Source organism: Bombina bombina, chromosome 5, assembly GCF_027579735.1.
Source record: "Bombina bombina isolate aBomBom1 chromosome 5, aBomBom1.pri, whole genome shotgun sequence".
Lineage (NCBI taxonomy): Eukaryota > Metazoa > Chordata > Amphibia > Anura > Bombinatoridae > Bombina > Bombina bombina.
This window is the reverse complement of record NC_069503.1, coordinates 116,985,865-117,000,401: the sequence shown is the minus strand read 5'-3', so window position 1 is coordinate 117,000,401 and position 14,537 is coordinate 116,985,865. Positions and strand designations below refer to the sequence as shown.

At 39.5% G+C, this 14,537-nt stretch overlaps 1 protein-coding gene across 4 annotated transcripts in view; it reads left to right on the top strand.

The window, feature by feature from the left end:
• The window catches only part of LOC128660048 (oocyte zinc finger protein XlCOF6-like), a 324,095-nt gene that overhangs the window by 201,343 nt on the left and 108,215 nt on the right, over positions 1-14,537 (top strand). For 2 of the 4 annotated variants that reach the window (XM_053713644.1, XM_053713645.1), the window contains exon 2: positions 13,267-13,382. The gene's annotated coding sequence lies outside the window, so the exon portion shown is untranslated. Of the gene's footprint in view, positions 1-11,334; positions 11,388-11,983; positions 13,383-14,537 lie in introns of those variants that run through there. The other 2 variants (XM_053713646.1, XM_053713647.1) reach the window with 2 other exon arrangements.

Sequence of the window (14,537 nt, the reverse complement as noted above, 5' to 3'; positions counted from 1 at the left end):
TGAGGATTTCCGCGTTACACGCTGCGAGTGAATGTTTGGCAAGTGTGCAGCTCATACCCCTGGAGGTCACGCGAACTACACTAAGTCTACAGATCACACTGTTGTATGATTGGTAAGCCCGTTCCGTTTACCTATTAACTTGAAGTTTGATTGTTTTATACTGTTTACTGTGATAACCGCAACAGTGGGACTCTTATTTGAGTAGTATCACAAGTTTACTTATCATACATAACGAAGTTTCCATACACATGCTAATTAAAAATTGGACAGTGTTAGAAATAGAAATACCCTGCCTGATGAATAAAAATGGTTGTTTGTCTATACATTCTCATCTGTATTTTCTCTAAAAAAAAAAGTACATTCCTTAATAATAATAATAATAATAATATATGTATATGTGTCTGTTAGTATGTGTATATAAACAAACACGTAAATATTCAATATATATATGTATAATTTATTATTATTATTTATTTTTATTTATTTTTGGTTGTAACTATTCAAACCATTTTTTTTTTTCCCTTTATATTTTATTGATTTTCAAATTAGGGATACAACTGTATCCTTTAAGTACACAACATCACAGACAACACGCAACATACAAAAAATAAGTAGATAACATTTAGATCTTGCATATATCAACTCCATAAAGGAGTTATATATTAACACAGTAGGTTAAGTATTCTGTACCAAAAAAACAAAAAAGGGGAGAAAGTGGGTGGGAAGCTGGGACAGACAGGGTGATGGAAAAATCTGCTGCATAAGGTAGGTGTGGGTTCTGGGAGGGTGGTATTATCAAAAGAGGAGTTTGATGAGGAAAGGAAGGACCAGGGGGGTTGGGGAACGCCTCCTTAGGTGCCTAAGATAGGTAGCCAATGAGTGTTAAACATGGTTTGCCAGTCGGCTCATATAATTTCAAACAGGTCTGAGTAGAACACATTTTTTTTCCATGGAGTAAATATACGCCATAACTTTAATTATATCTGGCCAGGAGGGGGGGGGGTTTAGTTTTTTCCATGATCTGGAAATGGAAGTTTTATAGCTGAAAAGAGGTATATGCATAAGTATCCATGGTGCTTAGGTAGTTTGCAGGAACCTAAATGAAAGAGGGCCACTTCCGGAGACTTAGGAAGGGGGATCCCTAGTCTGGATATTGTAATGAAACAAGTGTCCCGAAGTGGTTTGAGTTTCGGGCAACCCCACCAAATATGTATCATATCACCTATGTGGTCTCAGTTTCTCCAACATTGAGGAGAAGCAGTAGGGAACATTTTAGCTAATCTGGCTGCAACATTATACCAGTGTGTGAGTAACTTAAAATTTGTCTCATATATGGTAATACAGTGGATAGCTTTTTTAGTTAATAGGAGTGTATGTTGCCAGACCTGAGTGGGAACAGATATATTCAATTTTTGTTCCCATTTCAATATGTGTGGAGCTTTATCAATAGGCGACGCCCCTTCCATTAAACTATAGTGAATTGACATAGGTTTGCCTAGACTAAACCCCTGCTACCATCTAGATTCCCACAATGTTAACTGAATGGGAGGTATGGGCTTAAATCCCCAACTAGTTAATAGGCTAATTACTCGAGAATATTCAAAAACCAAATACGGTGGCACCTGTGTGGATTCCCTAATTTGGTCTAGCTTAACAAAATGCCCCTGTGAAGAGGTGGACCATAGGTCTGATACCCTTTCAAAGCCCAAACGGGCCCATGTGGCAGCGTGAGAGTCAGGAAGGCCTGTGAGAAGGCCTGATTAAGTAGTGATGGGAGAGGGATGAGGAGCTATCAGTTTATAATGCCTAATCTGATCCCATGATGAGAGGCATTCTTTAATTATTAGGTTTTTGATAGAAAAATTTCTATGGCAATGTGGCGGGGTCCAAATGAGATCACGTAAGTAAATGGTAGTGGGGCCTGCTCAATTCCCTTCCATTTACTATGAAAGTCTTTGACTACCCATTGAGAAATATGAGTGAGCATCGCCGCCTCAAAATATCTAGATATAGATGGAGAGTCAACCCCTCCATGTAGTCTAGGTAGGGTACTGCAAAATTTTGTGGGCTATATGTGGAGGTTTCCCCTGCCATATGTACTTTGTATATTCACTTTGGAACTGTAACAACATTTGTTTGGGTACTCGAATTGGGAGGTGCTGGAATAAATAGGTCAGTTTAGGAAGATAGCTCATTTTAAGGGCTGCAATGCATCCCAGCCAGGAAATGGAGTTTGAGTGCCATATTTGCTTAAGTGTTCTCAGCTCAGTTAGCAAGGGGTGGTAATTTGCGTTTTTTATTTGGGGAATATCACTTGATAATTTAATTCCTAAATGTGTTATATGGTTTTATTTTTCTATAAAATTGTATTTATAGTGTAAGTATTTAGGTAGGTCTACCCTCTAGTAAAGATTTCAGCTTTGTTATGATTCAATTTGTAATAAGAGAGGTTGCTAAATGTCTCAAGGATCTCTAGCAATCTAGGTATAGTCTGTAGTGGCTTGGTGGAGAAGATCGTAGTGTCATCGGCAAACAGTGCAATCTTATGTACCGTGCCACACAATGTGATTCCCTCAACCTTGCTGTCACTCCTGATTTGTGCTGCTAAGGGCTCTATCGCTAAAGCAAATAGCAAGGGAGACAAGGGACAGCCCTGCCGAGTACCGTTGGTAATAGGAATATTTTTAATGTGCTGCCCAACACTGTGGGAATTACCCCCTACACTGTGCTAGGTTCTTTGCTGTTTTTCATGGCATCAGAACAAGGCTCCCATTGGAGCCTATGGAAGCTCACTCTCGTGAGCACAAGGCTTCCAGGCAATGTGAATGGGAGGTTGCGTTCACATTGCACCTAATTTGTAATTTGCGAATGCTGGTATTAGTCACAAAAGCGCAAATTTGCGCTTCACTCATTATCTAAGCCAAAGTTGGATGCCTGGGATTCTACTTCATTAGATTAGTGGAATTGGGATGACTCTGCTGAGGAGGGTTGAGTTGTCATTGTAAAGGGAGCATTGTAATGTTACGTGTATGTGACTTTGTATGTGTGTTTATATTTGTGTGTGTGACTGTGTGCGTGTGTTTATATTTGTGTGTGTGACTGTGTATGTGTGTTTATATGTGTATGTGTGTAAGCATGTGTGTAAATGTGCATGTGTTTTTGTACATATGTGTATCTTTGTATATGTGCATGTGTGTGTATATTATGTGTGTGTGTATATATTATGTGTGTGGGTGTGTATATATATATTTATATACAGTGAGGCCTCGGTTTACGAATTTAATTCGTTCTCCGGGTCGTTTCGTATTGCGAAAAATTTGTAAACCGAAACACGGTTTCCCATAGGAATGCATTGAAAATCAATTAATGCGTTCCGGAGGTCCGAAAAAATTCAAGTAAAGTGTCCAAAAAAGGCTCCAAAAGGCTTAACAACTTGCTGCAAATGGCTCCAATGTCTCCAAAAGGCTCCACAACTTGCTGCAAATGGCTCCAAAAGGCTTAACAACTTGCTGCAAATGGCTCCAAAAGGCTCAACAACTTGCTGCAAAATGGCTCCAAAACCTCTCCAACACCTCTACACTGGTACCCAAACTTCATTAATTCAATCATACTTGAGTATGCAGGGGGCACAGGGGCCACTGGTTTCGTATTGCGAAAAATATTCGTAAACCGAGGGGGGCAAACCGGCATTTTGTTTCGTATTGCGAAAAAAATTCGTAAACCGAGGGGGGCAAACCGGCATTTTGTTTCGTATTGTGAAAAAAATTCGTAAACCGAGTCAAATTTTCTTCAAATTTCGATTTCGTAAACCGAAATTTCGTATACCGAGTCGTGCGTAAACCGGGGCCTCACTGTATATATATATATATATATATATATATATATATATATATATATATATACACAAAGTCAAAATGAAAGGACCACTCAATGCAGTGGAACTGCATAATAATTAACAAGTGCACAATAAAAAGACAATTACACCTACTCTGAATTTCAAATAAGCAGTAGAGATTTTTTCAGACAAATTTATTTTTTCTCCCATTTTCCGGGCCCCCTATCATGTGACAGACATCAACCAATCCCAGACTAGTATATGTATAGCCTGTGAGCTTGTGCACATGCTCGGTAGCATTTTTCCCCCCAGAAGGTGTATATAAAAATATTGTGCAAAATTTTATAATGGAAGTAAAGTGTCTATAAACTGCAGGTTCTTTCTGAATCATAAAAGTTTATTTTGACTTGAGTGTCCCTTTAAACATGCATGATGCAGATAGAGCATTTCTTTTTAAGACACTTTAAATTAACTTCTTTTGGATGTGCTTTGTTTTCTTTGTATCCCTTGTTTAAAAGGAATATGCACATATCCTACACAAGTGGGAGCTCGCTCGCTGCTGATTGGTGCCTGCACACATTTATCTCTTGTGATTGGCTAACTAGATGTGTTCAGCTAGCTCCCAGTAGTGTATTGCTGCTCCTATATCTGTATCTCATATGTATCTAATAACAGGTTAATATTATACATCTGTTTGCAACTAAGTTCTGTTAAAATAACAATTCCCATCAATAAAAACATAATATAATGCTGTATCCTGAGATATTTTAGGACACAACAGAAAATCTCTCACATTTAAATAGTTTGTTTCCTCCTTCCTTATCCATATGATAATCACACCCTGGGGGGGAGGCAGGGACTCATGTGACACCAGAGGGGACAATAGACATCTATATGAGAACAAAAGTCCAGGTGTGACCCTCTCATTGTCTCCCAACTGACAAGTTGTACTCATGTGAGTCACACAGAGAAAGGTGACACTCCCACATTAGTATAAATATCTGTGTAACACTCAGTGATATCACAGGAGGAACCAGAGAGACTTCATACTTACAGAGCTTCTGCTAAACCTGACATAAATCTTTATTAACAGCCTCACACTGTTGTGTTTTATATAATGATGAGAAAATAGTGTTCTGTATTTCTCCAACATAGGTGTGTCCGGTCCACAGCGTCATCCTTACTTGTGGGATATTCTCTTCCCCAACAGGAAATGGCAAAGAGCCCAGCAAAGCTGGTCACATGATCCCTCCTAGGCTCCGCCTACCCCAGTCATTCTCTTTGCCGTTGTACAGGCAACATCTCCACGGAGATGGCTTAGAGTTTTTTAGTGTTTAACTGTAGTTTTTATTATTCAATCAAGAGTTTGTTATTTTGAAATAGTGCTGGTATGTACTATTTACTCAGAAACAGAAAAGAGATGAAGATTTCTGTTTGTATGAGGAAAATGATTTTAGCAACCGTAACTAAAATCCATGGCTGTTCCACACAGGACTGTTGAGAGCAATTAACTTCAGTTGGGGGAACAGTATGCAGTCTCTTGCTGCTTGAGGTATGACACATTCTAACAAGACGATGTAATGCTGGAAGCTGTCATTTTCCCTATGGGATCCGGTAAGCCATGTTTATTACGATCGTAAATAAGGGCTTCACAAGGGCTTATTAAGACTGTAGACTTTTTCTGGGCTAAATCGATTCATTATTAACACATATTTAGCCTTGAGGAATCATTTTATCTGGGTATTTTGATATAATAATATCGGCAGGCACTGTATTAGACACCTTATTCTTAGGGGCTTTCCCAAAGCATAAGCAGAGCCTCATTTTCGCGCCGGTGTGGCGCACTTGTTTTTGAGAGGCATAGCATGCAGTCGCATGTGAGAGGAGCTCTGATACTTAGAAAAGACTTTCTGAAGGCGTCATTTGGTATCGTATTCCCCTTTGGGCTTGGTTGGGTCTCAGCAAAGCAGATACCAGGGACTGTAAAGGGGTTAAAGTTAAAACGGCTCCGGTTCCGTTATTTTAAGGGTTAAAGCTTCCAAATTTGGTGTGCAATACTTTTAAGGCTTTAAGACACTGTGGTGAAAATTTGGTGAATTTTGAACAATTCCTTCATGTTTTTTCGCAATTGCAGTAATAAAGTGTGTTCAGTTTAAAATTTAAAGTGACAGTAACGGTTTTATTTTAAAACGTTTTTTGTACTTTGTTATCAAGTTTATGCCTGTTTAACATGTCTGAACTACCAGATAGACTGTGTTCTGAATGTGGGGAAGCCAGAATTCCTATTCATTTAAATAAATGTGATTTATGTGATAATGACAATGATGCCCAAGATGATTCCTCAAGTGAGGGGAGTAAGCATGGTACTGCATCATTCCCTCCTTCGTCTACACTAGTCTTGCCCACTCAGGAGGCCCCTAGTACATCTAGCGCGCCAATACTCCTTACTATGCAACAATTAACGGCTGTAATGGATAATTCTGTCAAAAACATTTTAGCCAGAATGAACACTTGTCAGCGTAAGCGCGGCTGCTCTGTTTTAGATACTGAAGAGCATGGCAACGCTGATACTAATATCTCTGAAGGGCCCCTAACCCAGTCTGATGGGGCCAGGGAGGTTTTGTCTGAGGGAGAAATTACTGATTCAGGGAACATTTCTCAACAGGCTGAACCTGATGTGATTGCATTTAAATTTAAGTTGGAACATCTCCGCATTTTGCTTAAGGAGGTATTATCCACTCTGGATGATTGTGACAAGTTGGTCATCCCAGAGAAACTATGTAAAATGGACAAGTTCCTAGAGGTGCCGGGGCTCCCAGAAGCTTTTCCTATACCCAAGCGGGTGGCGGACATTGTTAATAAAGAATGGGAAAGGCCCGGTATTCCTTTCGTCCCTCCCCCCATATTTAAAAAATTGTTTCCTATGGTCGACCCCAGAAAGGACTTATGGCAGACAGTCCCCAAGGTCGAGGGAGCGGTTTCCACTTTAAATAAACGCACCACTATACCCATAGAGGATAGTTGTGCTTTCAAAGATCCTATGGATAAAAAATTAGAAGGTTTGCTTAAAAAGATGTTTGTTCAGCAGGGTTACCTTCTACAACCAATTTCATGCATTGTCCCGGTCGCTACTGCCGCATGTTTCTGGTTCGATGAGCTGATAAGGGCGGTAGATAGCGATTCTCCTCCTTATGAGGAGATTATGGACAGAATCAATGCTCTCAAATTGGCTAATTCTTTCACCCTAGACGCCACTTTGCAATTGGCTAGGTTAGCGGCTAAGAATTCTGGGTTTGCTATTGTGGCGCGCAGAGCGCTTTGGTTGAAATCTTGGTCGGCTGATGCGTCTTCCAAGAACAGGCTACTTAACATTCCTTTCAAGGGGAAAACGCTGTTTGGCCCTGACTTGAAAGAGATTATCTCTGATATCACTGGGGGTAAGGGCCACGCCCTTCCTCAGGATCGGCCTTTCAAGGCAAAAAATAAACCTTATTTTCGTCCCTTTCGTAGAAACGGACCAGCCCAAGGTGCTACGTCCTCTAAGCAAGAGGGTAATACTTCTCAAGCCAAGCCAGCTTGGAGACCAATGCGAGGCTGGAACAAGGGAAAGCAGGCCAAGAAACCTGCCACTGCTACCAAGACTGCATGAAATGTTGGCCCCCGATCCGGGACCGGATCTGGTGGGGGGCAGACTCTCTCTCTTCGCTCAGGCTTGGGCAAGAGATGTTCTGGATCCTTGGGCGCTAGAAATAGTCTCCCAAGGTTATCTTCTGGAATTCAAGGGGCTTCCCCCAAGGGGGAGGTTCCACAGGTCTCAGTTGTCTTCAGACCACATAAAAGGACAGGCATTCTTACATTGTGTAGAAGACCTGTTAAAAATGGGAGTGATTCATCCTGTTCCATTAAGAGAACAAGGGATGGGGTTCTACTCCAATCTGTTCATAGTTCCCAAAAAAGAGGGAACGTTCAGACCAATCTTAGATCTCAAGATCTTAAACAAGTTTCTCAAGGTTCCATCGTTCAAGATGGAAACCATTCGAACTATTCTTCCTTCCATCCAGGAAGGTCAATTCATGACCACGGTGGATTTAAAGGATGCGTATCTACATATTCCTATCCACAAGGAACATCATCGGTTCCTAAGGTTCGCATTCCTGGACAAACATTACCAGTTCGTGGCTCTTCCTTTCGGATTAGCCACTGCTCCAAGGATTTTCACAAAGGTACTAGGGTCCCTTCTAGCTGTGCTAAGACCAAGGGGCATTGCTGTAGTACCTTACTTGGACGACATTCTGATTCAAGCTTCGTCCCTTCCTCAAGCAAAGGCTCACACGGACATCGTCCTGGCCTTTCTCAGATCTCACGGGTGGAAAGTGAACGTGGAAAAGAGTTCTCTATCCCCGTCAACAAGGGTTCCCTTCTTGGGAACAATTATAGACTCCTTGGAAATGAGAATTTTTCTAACAGAGGCCAGAAAAACAAAACTTCTAGACTCTTGTCGGATACTTCATTCCGTTCCTCTTCCTTCCATAGCTCAGTGCATGGAAGTGATCGGGTTGATGGTAGCGGCAATGGACATAGTTCCTTTTGCGCGCATTCATCTAAGACCATTACAACTGTGCATGCTCAGTCAGTGGACTTGTCCCCGAAGATACAAGTAAATCAGAGGACCAGAGACTCACTCCGTTGGTGGCTGTCCCTGGACAACCTGTCACAAGGGATGACATTCCGCAGACCAGAGTGGGTCATTGTCACGGCCGACGCCAGTCTGATGGGCTGGGGCGCGGTCTGGGGATCCCTGAAAGCTCAGGGTCTTTGGTCTCGGGAAGAATCTCTTCTACCGATAAATATTCTGGAACTGAGAGCGATATTCAATGCTCTCCAGGCTTGGCCTCAGCTAGCGAGGGCCAAGTTCATACGGTTTCAATCAGACAACATGACAACTGTTGCGTACATCAACCATCAGGGGGGAACAAGGAGTTCCCTAGCGATGGAAGAAGTGACCAAAATCATTCTATGGGCGGAGTCTCACTCCTGCCACCTGTCTGCTATCCACATCCCAGGAGTGGAAAATTGGGAAGCGGATTTTCTGAGTCGTCAGACATTGCATCCGGGGGAGTGGGAACTCCATCCGGAAATCTTTGCCCAAATCACTCAGCTGTGGGGCATTCCAGACATGGATCTGATGGCCTCTCGTCAGAACTTCAAAGTTCCTTGCTACGGGTCCAGATCCAGGGATCCCAAGGCGGCTCTAGTGGATGCACTAGTAGCACCTTGGACCTTCAAACTAGCCTATGTGTTCCCGCCGTTTCCTCTCATCCCCAGGCTGGTAGCCAGGATCAATCAGGAGAGGGCGTCGGTGATCTTGATAGCTCCTGCGTGGCCACGCAGGACTTGGTATGCAGATCTGGTGAATATGTCATCGGCTCCACCTTGGAAGCTACCTTTGAGACGAGACCTTCTTGTTCAGGGTCCGTTCGAACATCCGAATCTGGTTTCACTCCAGCTGACTGCTTGGAGATTGAACGCTTGATTTTATCGAAGCGAGGGTTCTCAGATTCTGTTATCGATACTCTTGTTCAGGCCAGAAAGCCTGTAACTAGAAAGATTTACCACAAAATTTGGAAAAAATATATCTGTTGGTGTGAATCTAAAGGATTCCCTTGGGACAAGGTTAAGATTCCTAGGATTCTATCCTTCCTTCAAGAAGGATTGGAAAAAAGGATTATCTGCAAGTTCCCTGAAGGGACAGATTTCTGCCTTGTCAGTGTTACTTCACAAAAAACTGGCTGCTGTGCCAGATGTTCAAGCCTTTGTTCAGGCTCTGGTTAGAATTAAGCCTGTTTACAAACCTTTGACTCCTCCTTGGAGTCTCAATTTAGTTCTTTCAGTTCTTCAGGGGGTTCCGTTTGAACTCTTGCATTCCGTTGATATTAAATTATTATCTTGGAAAGTTTTGTTTTTAGTTGCAATTTCTTCTGCCAGAAGAGTTTCAGAATTATCTGCTCTGCAGTGTTCTCCTCCTTATCTGGTGTTCCATGCAGATAAGGTGGTTTTACGTACTAAACCTGGTTTTCTTCCAAAAGTTGTTTCTAACAAAAACATTAACCAGGAGATTATCGTACCTTCTCTGTGTCCGAAGCCAGTTTCAAAGAAGGAACGTTTGTTGCACAATTTGGATGTTGTTCGCGCTCTAAAATTCTATTTAGATGCTACAAAGGATTTTAGACAAACATCTTCCTTGTTTGTTGTTTATTCCGGTAAAAGGAGAGGTCAAAAAGCAACTTCTACCTCTCTCTCTTTTTGGATTAAAAGCATCATCAGATTGGCTTACGAGACTGCCGGACGGCAGCCTCCCGAAAGAATCACAGCTCATTCCACTAGGGCTGTGGCTTCCACATGGGCCTTCAAGAACGAGGCTTCTGTTGATCAGATATGTAGGGCAGCGACTTGGTCTTCACTGCACACTTTTACCAAATTTTACAAGTTTGATACTTTTGCTTCTTCTGAGGCTATTTTTGGGAGAAAGGTTTTGCAAGCCGTGGTGCCTTCCATTTAGGTGACCTGATTTGCTCCCTCCCTTCATCCGTGTCCTAAAGCTTTGGTATTGGTTCCCACAAGTAAGGATGACGCCGTGGACCGGACACACCTATGTTGGAGAAAACAGAATTTATGTTTACCTGATAAATTACTTTCTCCAACGGTGTGTCCGGTCCACGGCCCGCCCTGGTTTTTTTAATCAGGTCTGATAATTTATTTTCTTTAACTACAGTCACCACGGTACCATATGGTTTCTCCTATGCAAATATTCCTCCTTAACGTCGGTCGAATGACTGGGGTAGGCGGAGCCTAGGAGGGATCATGTGACCAGCTTTGCTGGGCTCTTTGCCATTTCCTGTTGGGGAAGAGAATATCCCACAAGTAAGGATGACGCCGTGGACCGGACACACCGTTGGAGAAAGTAATTTATCAGGTAAACATAAATTCTGTTTTTGTTATGATAAATATTTCACTTCATAAGAAACTGAGTTCATATAAAAAAAACTCAACTGTACTTATTTAATTTGTTTTCTATATGTTTCATGCTGTGCTGATGAATTTATTTTTAGCTCTTTGATTAAAAAAGCTAATTTAATACTTAATGATTTATAGCAGTTTTCAAGCTTGAGGAGGTCTGCCCAATACTACATTTGTGGGGGTTGTTCCTGTTATCCAATGAGTAATAGATTTTTAAGTACCAGCCAATTAGAAACCTGTATTTCCCTATAGCTTTATAGTTAACTGTAGAGCCCAGATAAACCATTTTCATTTAATATTAGTGTGAAGCTGCTATTTGCTCCAGTAATAAATATCACTCAGCTTATGGCCCTGTTGTATTAGTCTCATCACATTTACTGATCTAATCATAAATATCTTGTGATCTGCATATTATTTTATTTCTAATGAGGTTATTTTATAATACATTTCTTATTTCTATTAGCTGCACCTGTTTATCATCAGAACGTTTATCCCACTGATCTGTGACTGATTCTTGTTGTTAGTAAAGACCTTAGTAAGTGTATTCTGCACCTTCAGCTGCTGTTTGTGTCACATGATCAGACTTAAAGGGACAGTGTCCTGTATATTTGGTTTTTGCTTAAAATAACAAGAAACCCCAAATGTTTTTCATTATTTAAATAGAACATATAATTTTAAACAACTTTCCAATTTACTTCTATTATGATATTTGCTTAATTCTCTAGATATATTTTTATTGAAGCAGCAGCAATGCACTACTGGGAGCTAGCTGAGTACATAAGGTGAGCCAATGACAAGAGGCTTGTATGTACCACTAATCAGCAGCTAGCGCACCATAGTGCATTATATGCTTTGTCACAAAGGTCTTCAAGTTAATAAAGCAGATTTGATAATAGATGAAAATTGGGAAGTTGATTTCATTTGAATCATAAAAGTTTAATTGTGACTTTGCTGTCCCTTTAATGTGTTTCTAATGACTTGTTTTACCGGTGTATAAAATAGTATAAAGTGTGAGGGAAATTTCACCTTTAGGTTTAGTTTTTATGTAAAATAACTGTTTGCTGTTTGTAATTTATTTTCATTATTAAATTGTACACAGCCTTTAAATGACCTGAGGCAGCGGCTCCTACTTAGCATATGCAGGAGTTCACATTATATAAAAATATGAGTCTGTTATTGGCTGATAGCTGTCACATGGTACAGGTGCAGAACTGCATTTATCAGAAAACAATCTATTGCTCTTTTTAAATTAATAGTAAATGTTATTGCATTGTGTTTTTATTATGCATCTGTTGTTTTGTAATTCTATATGTTATGGTCCTTTTAAATGGACTGAACTTGTTGAAAAAACATCTCATCATATTATCACTCTATGTAAACACAAACACTTCCTTTTCTTTTCTATATCTAAGATAGCAATTGAAATGAACATTTTAGTGCCCCTCTCTCATACCCAATTGCAGTGTGATTTAAGACAGCAAAGTATTGACCAAGAGAAGTTAAAGGATGGGGGGTGGAGCACATGACAAATACAAAATGTCTGACAGTGAGAATTAGTAGGAAGTAAAATACCCATACTGCAGTATCCAATTTAACTTATATTTAAACAAATTATATTTAACATTTATTTCAGGAGAAAATATTGTTTCATATAAATGACAGAAAATAAAGATTATAATATATTTGTAAAGTTGTGATATGGCCTCACTCATAAATAGATTTTCTACCATTCTGTTGTATAGATCTGGGAAGATTCATATTTAAAGTGATAGTAAACACCCAACATGTTATTGTTTGATAAAATAGATCATCCCTTTATTTACTATTCCCTAGTTTTGCATGACCAACACTGTTCTAGAGATATACTTTTTACCTCTGTAATTACCTTATATCTAAGCTTCTGCAGACTGCCTCCTTATCTCAGATCTTTTGACAGACTTGCATTTCAGGCAATTTGTGATGACTCTTAAATACCTCCACGTGCATGAGTACAATGTTATTTATATGAAACACATGAACTAACACCCTCTAACTGTGAAAAAATGTTAAATGCATTTAGATAAGAGGCAGCCTTTTAGGATTAGCTTTCAACTAAGAATACCAACAGAACAAAGCAAATTTGATGATTAAAGTAAATGAGAAAGTTGTTTAAAATTACATGCCCTATCTGAATCATGAAAGATTAATTTGGACTTTAATATCCCTTTAAGGGGCAATTATAACACACACACACACACACAGTGTTAACTCTACTAAATGCTTGTGGGGAATCAACATCACATATGTAATAACCTAATCAGCTGATCTGTATCACATGACTTGTTACATGTGCCTTTAATTATACCATACGTACAGTTAATCAGAACCATTATTTTTTTATTATCTGTCTAAACCATTTAATATACGTTTTACAGACACGGCCAGAGCACTGAGAGATATCAGGTATTGATGTAACTGGAGTGAATAAGAGAACCTTCTTCCTGAGCACAGACATTGGAGTCTGTTATCAGCATGAACTCATATGTGTTAGGTGAGTAAAATAGATATTATGCTGACTTTAGAATAGATCACTCATTAAACAAATATAAACTATTATATTTATATCTGCACCTTTTAAGTACATTTGTGATAGGTATAAAGAAGGAGCAACCCCCATTGGGATGAGGGTCAGGGCAAAATGTAAAAGAAAAAATAACATTTAGACAAAATATTCAATTTCCTCATATAGCAGTTTTAGGAATGGGGAAAAATGCAAACAGCATAGCCCTCTGAACATAAAGAAGGCAAGAGGCATATAGGACGTGGGGTAAAATAAAACCACATTTTTGGGCACCAAGTATGGCGCATGACGCAAAATGAAGTAGAAACATTTTTGGTGCCAACAAACATCCTGAAATGACATCCTAAAACATCCTAAAACATGATCAGCAAAGGTAATGGTATATAAGAGTATATCGTCAATCTGAAAAGGGAGGTAGGAGATGAATCCCTATGACCAATAACAGAGAACCCTTGAAAAGATTTCCCATGAGTATATACCATAAAATCTATAGGTGATAGTCTCTTCACATCCCTCTGACAAACACTGTACTCTGAGAGGAATTGGGCTTCAATATGCTGAGATGCGCTTATCATAGAAGAAAAATCAAGCACAAACTTACTTCATCACCTCCATAGGAGGCAAAGTTTGTAAAACTGAGTTGTGGGTCTTAAAAATAATAAAGAGTAAAAATGATAACTCTACAAAATGATATGAGAATACAAATATTATATGTTTAGTCTTAAAGGTTATTTAATATGAGGAATTTTAGTTCCTTAATCTGACTTGTAAAGTGCAAATATATATATGTATATCTATGCAATATTTTCTGATTTCATCCCAGAGTGACAAGTAGCTACGTCCATAAAATATATCTGTTTATTTACACAGCTTTTTATGGCTCATTGAGGAATTAACAATTCAATTCTAACTAATCCAGAAATATATATTTTATTCTTCTTGACCATGCAAGACATAACTATATGAAATCTGGCTTATTATTTAGCTAAAAAGGGGTTTACAATATACAATTTGTAGCTATGGGATTAGATATTTCTATATTATATTAATAGGCAGAATTGACTAGGTTCTAGCCTAAAATATTGCATACATACACATATAGATGAGAAAATGATAAATAACCCA